The sequence below is a fragment of the Balaenoptera borealis genome (assembly GCF_965194805.1).
Source record: "Balaenoptera borealis genome assembly, chromosome: 1".
Taxonomy (NCBI): domain Eukaryota; kingdom Metazoa; phylum Chordata; class Mammalia; order Artiodactyla; family Balaenopteridae; genus Balaenoptera; species Balaenoptera borealis.
Window position 1 is genome coordinate 23544227 of NC_138860.1, and position 17934 is coordinate 23562160.

At 45.5% G+C, this 17934-nt stretch overlaps 1 long non-coding RNA gene across 1 annotated transcript in view; it reads left to right on the plus strand.

Annotated features, from left to right (window-relative positions):
* The window catches only part of LOC309609114, an 86696-nt gene extending 79109 nt beyond the window's left edge, over positions 1–7587 (plus strand). Inside the window, exons 8-10 of the long non-coding RNA XR_014233265.1 lie at positions 1889–1995; positions 3416–3656; positions 7459–7587. This is a non-coding gene — a long non-coding RNA (uncharacterized lncRNA). The remainder of the gene's footprint in view (positions 1–1888; positions 1996–3415; positions 3657–7458) is intronic.
* The last annotated feature ends 10347 nt before the right edge of the window (positions 7588–17934 follow it).

Sequence of the window (17934 nt, forward strand, 5' to 3'; positions counted from 1 at the left end):
TTTGCAATTTTCATTTCATTCAATATTCATATTATGTTTTGGAAAATCATCCATAATTATATATAATTATGGGTATATATATGACTCATATATATGAATTATGTATAATTATATATAATAACGGAACACATTCGTTTAACTTCTATGTAGTCTGCCATTATAATGACTATGCCATGAATTATTTCTCCATTTTTTCTAGTTTTAACTATTATAAACAATGCTGTAATGAACATCGAAGTATGTGTTCGAAGTATACGTTGTGCACTTGCCCCAGACTTTCTGAGGGATATATATTGAGAAGTAGAATCCTAGGTTGTAGGATATAAACATTTCTAGCAGATATTGCCGAATTGCTTTCTAATATATGTATTAAACTCTATATCTCCACTAATATTTGGTATTGCCAGACTTTAAAATGTTTGCTCATCTAATGGCATAAGTTGGTGTCTTGTTTTGTAATTTTCATTTTTCTGATCACCAGTGAGTGTGGGCATTGGTCATTCAAGCTTCCCCTTCTAGGAATGGAATTGCTTGTTCTAATTTGTGCCCTTTTTTTCTATGAGGTTGATGATTTTTTTAAAACTAATTTGTAATTCTTTATGTATTTTGGATAGGAATCATTTGTCAGATGCATGTGTTCTAAATATCTTCTCCAGTGTAGGTCTTGTCTTTTAACACTATTCACAGTGCCTTTATTTTATTTTTTTTATTATGAAAACATCCAATCATCCACAAAAGCTGAAAGAACAGACTCAACCATTAACAATGCTTTGTGTCACTCATCTTATCTCTTTTTTTTTCTTATATTTCTGCTAACATATTTTATAGCAAATCCCAGATGGTATGTCGTTTCACTGCTATGTCCTTCAGTAAGCATCTATACCACTATGGACATTTTCTTACGTTGTCGCCATGCCATGATGATACCTATGAAAATTAGCAATTATTCCTTCATATCACCTAATATATGATGATTTTGCGTACATGGAAGTTTTTAATTGGGCCTCATTTTTTTTTTTAATTTGTTTATTTTTAAATTTTTGGCTGTGCTGGGTTATCGTTGCTGTGCACGGGCTTTCTCTAGTTGCGGCGAGAGGGGGCTATTCTTCGTTGTGGTGTGCAGGCTTCTCATTGCGGTGGCTTCTCTTGTTGGGGAGCGCGGGCTCTAGGCACATGGGCTTCAGTAGCTGTGGCATGTGGGCTCAGTAGTTGTGACTCGCGGGCTCTGGAGCACAGGCTCAGCAGCAGTGGCACACAGGCTTAGTTGCTCCGCGGCATGTGGGATCTTCCCAGACCAGGGCTCGAACCTGTGTCCCCTGCATTGGCAGGCGGATTCTTAACCACTGGATCACCAGGGAAGTCCCTGGGCCTCAATTTTTCTACTGCAAGACACAGATGTAACATTGCCTGGCCTGGGGTTACGATAGCTGTACTTCCTATGTGAGGACGACCCACGGGGTGTTCCATGATGACCGACGGCAGGTCCTTCTTCAAGAAGCAGGCAGGCCTTTGCACACCTTGGGGAGACATGAGACACCGTCAGTCTGTACTCTGACAGCTGCTCACAAAGCCTATGATGACTTGAGCCACTATCTCTGACACCTCTGTTAGAAAACAGCCATCAGCCTCAGAGAAGGTGGTCTTCCTGCTGCTGGTATTTCCCGATGCTGCCTTGTGAGGCCAGTGCGAGTTCACACATAAATTCTTCATATCCCTGAGGGAAGAGGGGCGTCAGAGAAACCCAGCTAGAGTCAGGATGGTTTGGGGGATGAGCTGGGTTAATTCCTCTGCCATGTTCTCAGAATAAAGAAAACAGATGTTTACTGGGAAAAGAAAGGGCTTGAATACAAATACTAGAACAGTGTGTTCTGTGAATCCCTTTACTCAGAGAAAAAGAGTATGGATTTCTCTCTATACTGCTCAACATGGCAAAAGACCCTGAGTTACTGGAATTAATGGGAAGACTGGAGCAGCTCTGGATAAGACACCAGTGAGGTAATGTCTGGTTTTTGTTAAATATCCCAAATAGATTACTCACTCTTGCTAGATAAAAGGTAAAGACACTGTCGTGTATAAACACAAACCCTGCTGAAAACAGGGCCCCTGTTGGTTCCTGGGCTGGGGATCCCCTAGGCTGCCCCGAAGACCAGTGACCTTGGCATCACATGTAAACCTGTCGTCACAAGAAAACAAATCAGCTCTGTGATCTTGGCACAGAAACTCTTATTTGCTAGGACCCCAGACCACCAGTGAGAGCAGGGATACCCATATCAGATGAAGCCAGAAAGAAGGGCCATGTGAAAGGTCCTTTCTCTTTGTCTTCAGGAGAAGACCTAGTCAGGCCCAGAAGGCTCCACTCAGCTCCTCTGACTCTCTGGGAGCAATTCCCAGAGAATTTTGTGCCTGGAGCAATTCCTTCCATTTAAAGGACTTTACAGTTTACAAAGAATTTCCTGATTGATCCTCACAAGATAAGCAGTTTACAATGAGGCCCCATAGGTTAAGTGATAAGTTAAGGGACTGGGCCGAACCTCCAACCCAGAATGTGGACACCAAGCTCAGGGGTGCTTTCCTCCATCCACCGAGAGGGTTGGATAACCGTCTCCTAGGCAGTCCCTGTTGACCTTACAGTGTGGGGTTGTCAGAGGCCTGGGAGAGGCTTAGAAGAGAGCAAGGGATCACTTTCCGGTTCCTGGGGTTCAGCCCAGGCATTCCTTCATGTCACCGCATCACCCCCCAGCATCCTGCCAGGGTACCATCTCTCTCGTCCCCACCCAAGGCCACAGGCTGCCATGCAGAGAACAGACCAGCTGCCCAGTGCTGGGCTCCGAGGCAGAGCTTCTGTTCTGGAAAGAGACTAATGGAGTGCCAGGGAAGTGGACCGATTTCCCCAAGGATTCTTGCTTCAGCCAAGTCATCCCACACACTCTCTGTGGTAGGGTCCTTGAGATTTCATTTCACAACTTCCTGGCGGATACCAGAGCAGCGGATGGTAATCCCGTTAGAGTTGGCCAGTCTCCCAAACAGGCGGGAATCCTGCTGCATCTGCTGCAGACTTCCTCCTCCCTCACACGGCTGCCAGGCCAGCCGGGGCCATAATCTTGGTGGCAAGCTCTGAAACCTCGCCAAGAAGTCTCTCCAGGACACTTGAAGGCAGCTCACGGTAATGAGCAAACAGTGAGGCTGCCGCGCTCCCCGCACTACCACCCCCCAATCCGGCCTTTCCCCTCAGTCAAAGGATGTGAATGCTCCCCACCCACCTCCGTTAACAAGCTCGTGCTTTGTGCAGAGCCTGCCTTACAGAAGCCCTGCGGCACAGACAAGCTCCTAGGAGCCTGAAGCTCCTCCAGGACCCGGAGGGACCGGTCTGCACAGGGGAATGTGTGTCCTCAACCCATCTCATCATATCATCCAGGAAACTTCACCTCTGAGCAGCCCAGACCTTCTCACGAGGCTTCTTACTGCTCCCAGATCCTCCTTCTGAAGAAATCACCAGCCTCCCGTGGGGTCACAAGGCTTTAGTAACCAGGAACTAAACAGCATGGAAATGTGATGAATCGCATGGAGGCAAAACAGGACCACAGCAGTACCTGCTGTTATCAAAGCCAGATCAAAGTGCTGCCTGCTTGGTCGTCTTTCAGTTACCCAGGCTATTGGTGGGTATGAGGTGGGGGAGGCGGTGGTAGAGAGAAAATCACAATTTTTAAAATAAACACATTTAAAATATGTTATTTATCTCAATCTTAGAATGAAACTGTCTGATACATAGTAGATTCAAATATTCGGAATAAAACTGTCTGGTACATAGTAGATTCAAATGTTGGCTTTTCTGAGGTTGGAAGGGAAGATATGATTATCCCCACTCTACAAAGAAACAAACCAAGGCCATAATTACTCAAGATTAAAAAAAAAAAAAAAAAAAAAAAAAAAAAATATATATATATATATATATATATATATATATTACACTAACAGTGAAATATCAGGAAGGGAAAGTAAAAAAAAAAAAAAAAATGTTTAAAATCACATAAAAAAATTCCTTGGTTGGGAATAAACCTAACCAAGGAGGTGAAAGACTTATACGCAGAGAACTATAAAACATTGATAAAGGAGATCGAAGATGATTCAAGGAAATGGAAAGATATCCCATGCTCTTGGATTGGATGAATTAATATAGTTAAAATGGCCATACTACCCAAAGCAATCTACAGATTTAATGTGATCCCTATCAAATTACCTATGACATTTTCCACAGCTTAGAATAAATAATCCTAAAATCTCTATGGAAGCACAGAAGACCCAGAATTGCCACAGCAATCCTGAGGAAAAAGAACAAAGCTGGAGGCATAACCCTTCCAGACCTCAGACAATAATACAAAGCTACAGTAATCAAAACACTGGGGTGTTGGCACAGAAACAGACATATAGATCAATGGAACAGAATAGAGAGCCCAGAAATAAACCCACACACCTAGGATCAATTAATCTTTGACAAAGGAGGCAAGAATATACAATGGAGAAAAGACAGTCTCTTCAGCAACGGGTGTTGGGAAAGCTGGACAGCTGCATGTAAATCAATGAATTTAGGACACTCCCTCACACCATAGACAAAAATAAACTCTAAATGGCTTAAAGACTTAAATATGACATGACACCATAAAACTCCTAGATGAAAACATAGGCAAAACATTCTCTGACACAAATTGTAGCAGTATTTTCTTAGGTCAGTCTCCCAAGGCAATAGAAATAAAAGCAAAAAGAAACAAATGGAACCTAATCAAACTTAAAACATTTTGCACAGCAAAGGAAACCATAAACAAAAACAAAAAGACAAACTACTACTAGGAGAAAATATTTGCAAATGATGCGACTGACAATTTGGGCTTAATTTCCAAAATACACAAACAGCTCATACAATTCAATAACAGAAGAACAAAAAGCCCAACCAAAAAACGGGCAGAAGACCTAAATAGACATTTCTCCAAAGAAGACATACAGATGGCCAACAGGCACATGAAAAGATGCTCAACATTGCTAATTATTAGAGAAAAGCAAATCAAAACTACAATGAGGTACCACCTTGCACTGGTCAGAATGGCCATCATCAAAAAGTCTACAAATAATAAATGCTGGAGAGGGTGTGGAGAAAAGGGAACCCTCCTACACTGTTGGTGGAATGTAAATTGGTGCAGCCACTATGGAAAACAGCCTGGAGGTTACTTAAAAAACTAAAAATAGAGTTACCATATGATCCTGCAATCCCACACCTGGGCACATATGCAGAAAAGACGAAAGCTCTAATTCGAAAAGACACATGCACCCCAATGTTCATAGCAGCACTATTTACAACAGCCAAGACATGGAAGCAATCTAACTGTCCATTGACAGATGAATGGATAAAGAAGGTGTGGTATATATATATACACACACACACATATACACATACAGTGGAATATTACTCAGCCACAAAAAAGAATGAAATAATGCCACTTGCAGCAACAGGGATGGACCTAGAGAATATCATACTAAGTGAAGTAAGTCAGACAGAGAAAGACAAATATTACATGCTATCACTTATATGTGGAATCTAAAAAATAGTCAAATGAACTTATTTACAAAACAGAAACAGACTCACAATGAGAAAACGAACTTATGGTTATCCAAGGGGAAGGGGGGGAGGGATAAACTGGGAGTATGGGATTAACAGATGCACATGAGCATATATACAATACATAAACAACAAGGATTTACTGTATAGCCCAGGGAACTATATTCAATATCTTGTAAGAAAATATAATGGAAAAGAATCAAGGAAAAAAAGAATACATATATACATATATGTATGTATAACTGAATCGCTTTGCTGTACACCTGAAACTAACACAATATTATAAATCAACTACACTTACATTTAAAATAAAGTATATATATGCTAGTGGTCCCTAGACTCAAAAGACCTTTCCTGGCTGCACATGTCCAGATCCCAGAATCCTGGGGTATATACCTTACCTCTTCCTTCCTCTTAAGCCCTTCATCCAATTAGTCCTCTTGAGGCTACAGCTTTAACCTATCTCAGATGTGTACCACCCTCACTATTCCTGGCACAGTTCTAAGCACTTTAAATCTAGTAACTAATTTATCCTCATAAAACACTAAAGTAGGTATCATTATTATTCTCATTCTACCGATGAGGAAACTGGTGCACATAGTGGTGAAATAATTTGTCCAAAGTCACATGCTTCTTCTAAGTGGGAGAGCAGGAACCTGAGCCAGGTGGTCTGGCTCCTGAGTCTGGGCTCTTGACCACTGCGTTACATCAGCTCTCACTCACTTTGTTCTCAGTGCCTGCCTATCTCAGACATTAGTCATTAAGTCCCTTGAAGGCAAGGATCATCTTTTTATCCTTATCCCCGAGTCCTAAGAACAATGTCTGGCATACAGTACTTGCTCAATAACTGTCTACTGTATAAACGGTCAGTAACTGGGAAGGAGGGAAGCTGGAGAAAGGCCATCCTGTTTAAACCTAAACTCTCTGAGCTCAAATTGGTCATGAATTCTTTCCTCTGCTTTCATCCAAGATATTAAATGGCCACAAAAACAGGTCATTGATCCCACTGAGTCCACTTCTGATGAACTTTGAGGAAGCAGCCCTCCCAGGGGCAACACCAGAACCCAAGGACCCGATGCAGAGCTCCCGGGGCACCCTGCCTGAGGTCTGACTTCAGTCTCCCAGGACTGCACTTCTGGGTCTGGGCTTAGAATCAATAGGCTCCCCACAAAAACTGGAAATCCTACTCGCAGGTTCTATGCTGATGTGCTGAATTGGAATCAAATGGCGAGGACTTCCCAGAACGTTCGAGTGAATCAGCTGCTCAGTTTGGGACGAATCCAGAACATGTGCCCATGAAGGGTAGCACGTTGCAAATTGAGATCTAACATGAGCCATCTGGTCTGGAGAAACGGCCAACTGGAGGGATGGGGGCCTGGAAACCTCCCAGAGAGCAAACTTATCTGGGGGAAATGATGAATCAGCTCTGCCCAGAAACAAAAGGCTTCCATAAAGCCCTTTGCAATAAGCCCCACAGCGTGTCTTCTTGGAGGCGTCAGAGTTGGGCAAATCCATCTAAAGGTTACCTTTGGATTCAAGGTTCTAAGATGCCTGGTCCCGGGCTCAGCATGGACCTGGGTACCATAAACCTGCATTGCCGTGTTGGGGGCAGCATGGGGTGCAGAGAATCATTTCACAGCCAGACAGATGTGCCAGGCAAGACGTGACAGGAAGTAGTGGACTGGCCGGGGACCAGCATTTTCCCCTAAAATCAAGACAGCTTAGCCTTGATCCTGGAGGACAACTTTCTTCTGTGTCTTCTCCCAGCCATAGTCACTGTTGCCTATAAAAAAGTAAAAAGCAAACCAATTACCAGGTCTAATTATCTCCCTTCTTTCTCCTCTTGGCAGCAGCTGCCAAGGTTCTTGCCAAAGCTCTGCTTCACCAGCACCCTGATCCAAAAAGCCCCGAGTTAGCGAGAGAAGGCTTTGCCAGCGCAGAGCAGCTGTAAGGCTTCCCAACACCAAGACAGCGTGCAGGAGTTCAGCGCAGGAGCTTCAAAGCAGCTCTCTCCCAGGAGACCCCTTGGCCTCCGCATCCGGACAGAAAAGAAGTAGTGGCGCCGGCCACCTGGAACTGCACCAGAAAATGATGCAGTGGCCACTAGCAGCCACTTGCCCTGACTGCCCACCCACCCCAGGAAGCGAGGAGGCTTTTTAAAGGCCTGTTTGTGCTGGTAGTGGGAGCTGCCAGGTAAGGGTGAGCTTCACGGCCATTTCCGTCCAGCCTTGCTTAGAGCTGAGCCCGAGCCCCATAGCTGAGCTTAGCTGGGAGGTGGGCCAGGGGCTCTCAGGGGGACACTGGGAAGCCCTCCAGGCACCACGCCAGTGCCTGTGCGCACCTCCTTGCACTTCCAAAGTAGCTGTCCTGCCTCTGCCCAGCCTGAGACCTGTTGGTCTCCTCCTGCTTGGAGCCAGAGGTAGCTCACTCCTGAAGGATGCCCCGTGTTTCGAGGCTCTCTTTGACTCTTGCCATAGTGAGCCAGCCTCTCTTTGACTCTTGCCATAGTGAGCCAGCCTCTGAAACCCCAGTCGCCTCGGGGCCCTGGCCTTGTGGGAGCCACCAGCAGGCCATCTACTCAGCCTCCAACGTTGCAGCCTCGGGGGAAGAAGGACCAGGTGCAGTTCGAGAGGGGGTTATGAAACCTGAGAAGAAGCTGGAGTGGCTTTGGGCTGGTGCTTTGAGAACAGGCAGGTATTGTGTGGTTGGGTACAGAGGGGGTATAGAATACCCATACAAACACATACAAACACCATCCCAGCCTTGAGCGGGGAGGGAGCAAGGGCCTTCCAGGAGCCTGGGTGATCTCCAACCAGAATGGAAGAAGGAAGGCTGTGTCCATGAGGAGGCTGGTGACCCACACCCAGAAGAAAGCAGGCCCAGACGCCAAGACGGACATGTTTCCCAGCCCTCACCCCAATGCACACAACAATTCCATAGATCTCAGAACATATGCCTGAGACACCTCTGGGGATACGGAAATTCCATCGGTCAGTGATCAAAGAATGTTTTCCTAAAATCCTTTGGTGGGCATTAGTTTCTCCACAGGTCATCATGCTGGCCATCAGCAAATAATTACTGTCTGTGTGATCAAAGGTCAGTGCCTGCCCTCCCAGCCCCTGCATCCTGAAGACAGACTGCAAAGGGCCGCAAAGCTTAGCTGGATCTTGAGCAACCAGACACAGCTGGCTTGCAACTGGTCAAACACAGGAGACACAGGACACCTCACCTTCGTGCTGAAGTCAAAGCTTTGCATGTTTTACCATTTTTCTCTTTCACAGTGGCTGGAAGGCTGGGAAAGGTGAGAAGGGAATAAGAGCAGGAGAGAAATTGGGTGAGAGCACAATGGCGTGTGGAGAGAGTGATAACAGAGTGAGAGGTAGTGGGCCTGGGGGAGGGAGCTGTGGGAGGGCGGCTCCCAGGTCTGAGTGGGGAAGGAGATGGGCAGACACCTAATCAGTCATTGTTTCCCCTGGGGCTGGGCTTATCTTCTCCATCTGTCCTCCCACAGTCAGCCAGTGCTCCAGACTTGGTAGGTTTCCCTTTCTCCCTTTACTTACTGTGATGAAGGCTGTAGTTATCAATGTCCTGGTTCCTGCAGCCCCAGGCGGCCACACGAAGATCCCAGGTCAGTCCCTCACCCTGTGGCCTCTAAAAAAGATAAAATCCAGGCAGAGGGAGTGGGAGGACCTTCCTCACCGTGTTTCCAGTCATCAGTGGCCACTCCAATGCCCTCTTTCCCAACTGGTCATCTCTGCCGCTAAGGTCACCGTATTCTGAGTACCCCAGCCTCCCCCTGGAGAAGGGCTGCACCTGCTCCTTAAAAGTTTGTCTCTGTGCCTTCGCTTACACCTTCTCTGTAACCTAAAGCCTGCCCATTCCATCTGTCATAATCTGACCTTTATTTTTAAAATCCAGCTCCTCTGTGCAGCTTTTCCTGATTCCCATTCCCAATTAACCTGTCCCTTCTCTGCTCAGAATTTTGTGACTTGAATGTAAACACTACTTATTAAAGCCAGTAGTGCTTACAGCTGTGGCCTTCTTCATGCTGTGTCCACACCCCCCCTCACAAAACTCTAGCGAGTACCAGGTAGACACTTAGGACGTGTTGATTGACTTGTTGGACTGAATGACTGAGGACGTGACAGCTGTGATCAATCAAGAGCCCACAGTCACCATTTCCCAGGCCACCTGGACAGTTTCCACAGCAGAGCCTGCTGCAGAGTGGAGACGTCCTCCGATTTATTTATTTATTTATTTGTGCAGTTATTAGTGTTAATTTTATTGTTAGTATTATTGATATTCTTTTCTTGTCATTTCACAGAGCATCCTTGATCAAACATTCTGCTTTCTTTGGCAACTGCACCTCCCTTCCCTCTGCCAAACTGACTCATTTTCCTCTTCCTTAAGAAGGCACATAGGGAGGGTGGGAGGGAGGGAGACGCAAGAGGGAAAAGATATGGGGATATATGTATATGTATAACTGATTCACTTTGTTATAAAGCAGAAACTAACACACCATTGTAAAGAAATTATACTCCAATAAAAATGTTAAAAAAAAAGGCACAATTCTCTATCTTAAGAACAAAACAAAACAAAACAAAACTTTGATCACCTGTCTTGGATTTATTTTATTGCAAAATTTCTTAAGTAATATGTATGTTAGTGTCCTGAGATTTGTTTTCATAATTTTAGTGTGTTTATATACTTAAGACTATTCTCTAATTTTCTTATTATCTTTCAAATCCAAAGGGATTTTCTTTTTTTCTTATTAGTTATCCATTTTATACATATTAGTGTATATATGTCAATTTATTATTAATTATATGTTGATTTATTAATTAACACAAACACTGTTCATCCAAATGTTCTAGGGCACAGTCTAAAAAGAAATCCAGAACATTTTTTTTTTCTTTTAAAAATTTATTTATTTATTTATTTATTTATTTTTGGCTGTGTTGGGTCTTCGTTTCTGTGCGAGGGCTTTCTCTAGTTGCGGCGAGCGGGGGCCACTCTGCATCGCGGTGCGCAGGCCTCTCACTATCGCGGCCTCTCTTGTTGCGGAGCACAGGCTCTAGACGCGCAGGCTCAGTAGTTGTGGCTCACGGGCCCAGCTGCTCCGCGGCATGTGGGATCTTCCCAGACCAGGGCTCGAACCCGTGTCCCCTGCATTGGCAGGCAGATTCTCAACCACTGCGCCACCAGGGAAGCCCCAGAACATTTTTAAAACATGATAAAAATAACACTTACCAGCCTAGGAATAACTGAAGTTTTATTTCTAGACCTTTTGTTCCAGCAGTGATCTCCGTCCTCCCCAACCACAGCCCCCATAACCCCCTACCAGTTGGTTGTCCCCTTTTCCCACCTTCCCCACCGTGCTTCTTTGGTGATGAACAGAATTCCTGCCAGTGATTGCTAATTGGGTTAATGGAGTGACTGCGAAATTGTCCTCTCCCTGCAGCCCAGCCCACCACACTGGCTGCTTTCTGACTACCTGCCTCTCATCTGTTCCAGGATCACTAATTTGCAACAATGACTCCCATTGTCGTCCACATCTGGGACTTTGGGGTTTTAAGTGAATCTCCCTAAGGCCGAGAACAGAAGATGCTGCTATTTTGGTTTGTCTCACCTACAATGGGGCCATTCTCTGGGGTTTCTGGGCAGCGCGGGGCTGCTCGGGTGAAGGGGAAATCTGAGCAGTGATGGGACCCAGGCCAGAGCGCAGTGTGCTGAGGAGGGAGGGGAGCAGGCGGGAGTAAAATTCTGACCTTTTTTCCCTAGTGACTTGGGTTTGCATCTCATTTTAATCAGTTTCAGAGGAAACTGACAAGGCAGGAGCCTGGGGAATCTCAGTGGCCCCTGCCATTGGCCTCCGGTCTCCAGAGCACAGCCGCCAGGGTTGGGCAGCATCTGACCTGGCCTGACCCACCTTCCCCCAGAGGAGGCAACACTGAGGGTGGCCTTTCCGATCCCCAAGGCTCAATGGGAGCCTGTTCTCTCTCAACACCCTTGGACAAAACAAGGCTTTTCCCCCCTTGTTGTTTTTTGAGGTGTGTTCATTCTGCTTGAAATCTGTTTCACCTTAAAGGGAGAATTACCTGCCCCAAGTATGGCAATGTTAGCATCCCAGGAATGGGGTTCAACTGGGGCAGCGAGAGACAGCCTCCAGGAACTCTGCCACACGCCTGGGGGACGGCTTTGTCAGTGAGGGTGGCATGAGTGTGCTAGCACAACCTTTGGTCTCTAAGCCCCTTTGAGCATGGCTCTGGGAAGGGGCTTTGTTTCTTAGGGTGACTTCTATCTCGGCCTGTGTCCCTCCCTCCATCCCTCCCTTTCCCACCCTGAGCCCCCAGCCTCAAGGTGATCCTTACTGTTCCTATGCAGCTCCGGGGGGCTTCTGATCACAGAATCTGGGAGTGCTGGATGTGGGTCCTGGAGGTCAGCTCTGGGCTTCATACAGTCACACTCTTGTCTTTACCTCCTGACCACCCCTCCCCCCCAAACACCTGGGAGGGCAGGGGATGTTTAGACCTGCGTGAATCCCCATAAATATTTGTTTCTGCCTCCAGCTTTGATTATTTATAAACTTGCCTTATCCCTGCAGCCTGCTCTGCTCTCATTAGCGTGTAAGCTTTTCACGCACGTCTTTGTTTTCAGTGTAGAACACCTGGTAGGGTGACTGACAGGGAAGAGGTGCTCAATGAGTAATTAATGAATTAAACTGGGTTGGAAGTTCCTGGCAATTAAGTAAGAGCTGAGGCTTTTTCCGGAAAGGAAAAGTTGAGATTGAGCAAAAGGTAACAAAGCGCACCAATAACCTCCTCAGCTAAACTAGGGGTATGTGCTGCATGGGGACCGTGAAAAGGCTGAAGTCAGCAGTCAGGGACCCGTCTCCGCATGACCGTCTGCACACCACTGCCCTCCGCCGGACACTGGGCCAAAGCTGCCCCCGACCTACAGCCGCGTCAGGATGTCCTCAGGTTTCCTTCCCTCCCCATTCTGGATCCAACTCCTGGGCAAACCGGTTTCTCAGTTGCCTTCTCTTAACAGGTTTGTCTGACTGCTCTGCCTTGAATCCATGAGACCTGGGAAGGCACTAGAGGAACAGCGGCTTCTCTGACTCCGGTGTATCGTGGGTTCCACAAATGCTTATGGCATGAAAATCAACATAGTAACACGCAGTTCCTGGCATGCCAGCAGCACTGTGGACTGTCATTATGATTGTTAAATAAGAAGCCACTTAAGAAGCTACTCCTATTCGTAGTCTACAACCACTATGGTGCTGACAGTTTTTAGAAGACAACCGAGGAGAACAAAGAAGGACAAAAAGCTCCAAGGAAAGAATTCGAAAACAATCAGTCATTTCTAACTTAAAAACAACATCAGACCTTCCTCCTCAGGGGAAAGAGAGAGGAACAGGAGAGTAAACACATGTATCGCCAAATCTTGTGGAATGGACTGCTCTCTGCTGTACTGTGACACATTTTCTGTCTTTAATTGTAGGTATTTGTGAATTTGCCTTATTATCTCTGCCCGACCTCACTAGCTTATAAATATTTTGCCCAACACAATCACTGGCCCTTGAAAGGTCTGCAATACATAGGTATTGAATTCCTGGCAGTCAAATATAGTATATGAGTGGCTAATGATTTGCCAAATGGCAATAGTAAAATAAGTTTAAAAGGAGGCATCACATTTATGGCTTATAAATTGCTTCAATTTGCTGAAAAATTGTTTTCATCTCCCAAAATTGAACTCTGGGGTTAGCCCCGGGGCCTGGCAGGCATTTGGATATATGAATCTGAAGCTCAGGGAAGAAGTCTGGACTAAGCAGCCTGGAGGTGGAAGTGAAAACCCAAAGAACTACAGAAAGAACTACAGAGAGTGAAATCAAAGTCTGGTATCTTGGGGCCCAGTGCTGAAGTGCTGAAGGGCCAAAAGGGCACAGGAGGCTAAGACAGAGCCAGAGTGGGAAAAGCCAGAAAGGTAGAAGGAGGAGCAAGGAAGGATGGAGTCAAAAAAAGCCAAGCAGCTGGGAAATTGTAAGGATGAAAGGGTGGTCCATGGCCTCAGATGCAGCTGAATAATCTGGTCAAGAAAAGATTGAGAGCTGTCTGCTGGATTGGGAAATATGAAGGTCACTAGTGACCCTGAGAGCAGTTGGTGACCTCGTGAAAGCAACTTCAGTTGAGGGGTGTGGTGGGGACAGAGTGGAAGACACTGTAGTGGTAATGGAATTGAATGGGAGGCGAGGACAAGAAAACAATCACAGGAGGCAACCAACGCAGGGGAAAGAACAAAGGCTTTTGGTTTTGACCTTGCACCCAGGCTGGGCTCCACCCATCCAGCTTCCCTACTGCCACTAGTGACATGCTCTAAAAATCAAAATTAATCATACCACTTCCTGTCGTTATTAACATCTGCTAGCTTGCCACTTGCTGAACAATGGAGAGGAAAGTCCAGTGCCAATCTGTTTAGTATAATTTATTTCTCAGACTTGGTTTCTTCATCACTTGTAAAGGAGAGTCGCACAGGTCCATAATCCCTTATCCAAAATCCTTGGGGCCACATATCTTTCGGAATTCACAGCTTGCTGGATTCTAGAAAGGTAATATGGTACACATGCCATATATTACATAATACCTCCAGCAGAGACTAGGCTTCACCCTATAATCAAATACACCAACTTGGATAAATAAGACTACAAATAGCCTTATGAGAGGTCAGGTCAAGTTTTCCACCAAGATATCAAGATACTTCTGTTTTTCAGAGCTTTTCAGATTTTCAGAATTATGATAAGGGCTCGTGGGCCACCCTCACAGGGTTGTTTTAGTGCTCAAATGAGATACGTGTGTGAAGATGAAGCCAAAAGGATAACCACAAAGGGTGCGGAGGCCCTGCTCTTCCTGACTGGGAATGAAAGGAATTTTTCTTTTCTGACACGTGCAAGTGTGAGCAATTTATAAAGGACACTCTTTGATAGCCCTTCGGAAGCTATTTCTCCACAGCTGGAAAGAATAACCTACTTTAAAGAATGCACCCAAGTGTGGCTGGGAACATTTGAATGAAGAAGGGCCTCTACCTTCTTCCTCATCTTGATTTCTCTCTCTCTTTAGGGGCTGGGCTGGGCTAAGCTCGGCAGGTACTGGAACTCATCATGGGAACCCTCACAATGGAAATCACTTCTTTATTGTCACCCTGCCTTCTAAGCTGTGATCTCGATGAGGCGGGGACGAGGTCTTTCTTGTTCACTGCCGGGTCTCCAGTGCCTCGCACAGCTCCTGGTGCTTGCCCAGGGTGGGCACTTGATATATGTTTTGCTGAATTGATCTCTTATGTTACTCATTGTGATGAAGGCAAAGTTGGCATTGTCTTCACTCCCATTGTTTTCACCTTCAGGCAAAAACCCCTCCTGCCAGAGGGTCATTATTTCTGACTCTGCCCTCTCTGTCTTGTTCTTTATGGCTCCCCCAACTCCGTTCTCATTAACTGAGGATTTGGGCCACTGGCTCACAGCCTTCTCCTTCATCTTATCCCCTTTCTTACTCATATGTGACTTTGATCCTAGTATGGACAACCCAGGAACCATTCTCCTCCAAGATGTTAAACCCCAATATCTCATCTGACCGTAACTTCAGTTCCTCTTCCTATTATATTACCTTCAGATTTCCTAGATACCTGGTCCCTTAAACTCTCTCTTTTGACCCAATTAATTATCCCATGATTTATCACTTCAACTGCTCTCTTGCCTGTACCTTCAACATTTTTGTCCCCTTGTCCTTCTGCCTTGGCATACCCTGCAAATCCCTACTATCTGCCTTTTCCATTCTAAGACCCAGGCTTCTGGATGGTGCTGGAGACCATCCAGATTGGGGCAGATGTGCAGATTGGGGCAATTCCCAAGGTATGATCTACAGTTTCAACTGGGCCTTCAACTGTGTTTGACATACTTTTTTTTAAGTTTCTGGTCTGCTTCCTTACTCATTTCGCACAATGGCTTTTCTAAATCTTCTCAAGGCTCCAAACCCACTCTTGCCCTCCTATCTTAGAAGATGGCCTTGCCTCTTAGGTGGCAAAGAAAGTTTACCTTCTTGTCCTCATATCTACATACTCACCTATATCCTTACCCACCTTACCCTCCTTCCCCACCACCTCAAAGGCAATGCTGAATCTTCTCCTGTTTTCATACATCTGTGCCTTTAGTCCTCCCCTTCATGTTTCCCCTGAAATCTTGCTTTCCTCTTTCTCTTGTATTTTTTTTTTATAAATTTATTTATTTATTTATTTTTGGTTGCATTGGGTCTTCATTGCTGCGCACGGGCTTTCTCTAGTTGCGGTGAGCAGGGGCTACTCTTTGTTGCAGTGTGCGGGCTTCTCATTGTGGTGGCTTCTCTTGTTGTGGAGCACGGGCTCTAGGTGCGCGGGCTTCACTAGTTGTGGCTCACGGGCTCAGTAGTTGTGGCACGTGGGCTCAGCAGTTGTGGCTCATGGGCTCTAGAGCGCAGGCTCAATAGTTGTGGCGCACGGGCTTAGTTGCTCCGCGGCATGTGGGATCTTCCCGGACCAGGGCTCGAACCTACGTCCCCTGCATTGGCAGGCGGATTCTTAACCACTGTGCCACCAGGGAAGCCCTCTCTTGTACTTTTTAATCTTTCCATCTCTTACAATTCCTTCTCTGAAAGTTATAAACAGGCACAAAATCTTTCCATCTTAAACAATAACACTTTCTTTACTGGTGTCTTTGGGCCATCTTCTTACCTCCTCTTCTTTTTTTAATTTTTATTTATTTAACATCTTTATTGTAGTATAATTGCGTTACATGTTGTGTTACTTTCTGCTGTATAACAAAGTGAATCAGCTATATGTATACATATATCCCCATATCCCCTCCCTCTTGCGTCTCCCTCCCACCCTCCTTATCCCACCCCTCTAGGTGGACCCAAAGCACCGAGCTGATCTCCCTGTGCTATGCGGCTGCTTCCCACTAGCTATCTATTTTACATTTGGTAGTGTATATATGTCAGTGCCACTCTCTCACTTTGTCCCAGCTTACCCTTCCCCCTCCCCATGTCCTCAAGTCCATTCTCTACGTCTGCGTCTTTATTCCTGTCCTGCCCCTAGGTTCGTCAGAACCATTGTTTTTTTTTTAGATTCCATATATATGTGTTAGCATACGGTATTTGTTTTTCTCTTTCTGACTTACTTCACTCTGTATGACAGACTCTAGGTCCATCCACCTCACCATAAATAACTCAATTTCATATCTTTTTATTTACCTCCTCTTCTGTTTGTGGTTAAGCTCTTATAAAGAAGAGTATAAAGCAACTGCCTTCACTTTTCTACCTCTTCAGCCTCTTTCAGTCAGTTCTACCCGAACCCCAGTCTGACTGAGGGTTCTCTGGCTGAGGGTTGCCAATGGCCTCCCAATGACTACAATCAGTGGACTTATTTTAGTTCTCTTTGTACTTGCTCTCTACCCGCCATCTGACACCACTGACTACTCCCTCCTCAAAACCTTCTCCCCGCCACTTCCCAGACACTCCTGGTCTCCTTTTATCCCTCTGATAATTTCTGCTTCGCCTCCTTTGCGAACTCTACTCCCTCTCTCTAACCCTTTGTACATGTGGCTGTTTCGCAGGATTTGTCCTTAGTCTTCTCCTCTTATGCTGTGTCCTCTCCCCAGGAAGGCTCAACTAAGACCTATCTGCTGATGACTCCTATTTCATACCACTCCTGGAGTTACCGATGGAGATACCCAGCTAAGCTACCAGACATCTTCACCTGGATGTCCCAAAGATATTGCAAACTCATCAAGTTCACAACTGAACTCATTGTCTTCCCCAATCTCCCCCAGACCTGTTCTTCTTCCCTTTCTCCTGCATCAGTCAATGGCATCACCACCTCCACTGGCCCAGGAGTCATTCTACTTTTTCCTCTCCTGCATACCCCACATCATTCACTGAGTACATCTCAAAACTGTTTCCTCCTCTCCATTCCTAAGCTAGTGCCTTAATTCAGATCCATGGCTTTTTTTTTTTTTTTTTTTTTTTGTAAAATATTGGCTATATTCCTTGTGCTGTACAATATATCCTTTAAAAAAATTTTTTTTTGGAGTATGGTTGTTTTACAATGTAGTGTTAGTTTCAGGTGCACAGCAAAGTGAATCAGTTGTACATATACAATATAGCCACTCTTTTTTAGATTTCTTTTCCCATATAGGTCATTACACAGTAATGAGTAGAGTTCCCTGTGCTATACAGTAGGTCCTTTTTAGTTATCTATATGCCTGTATTACTGCATGAGCATCTTAAGAGGTCTCCCCATCT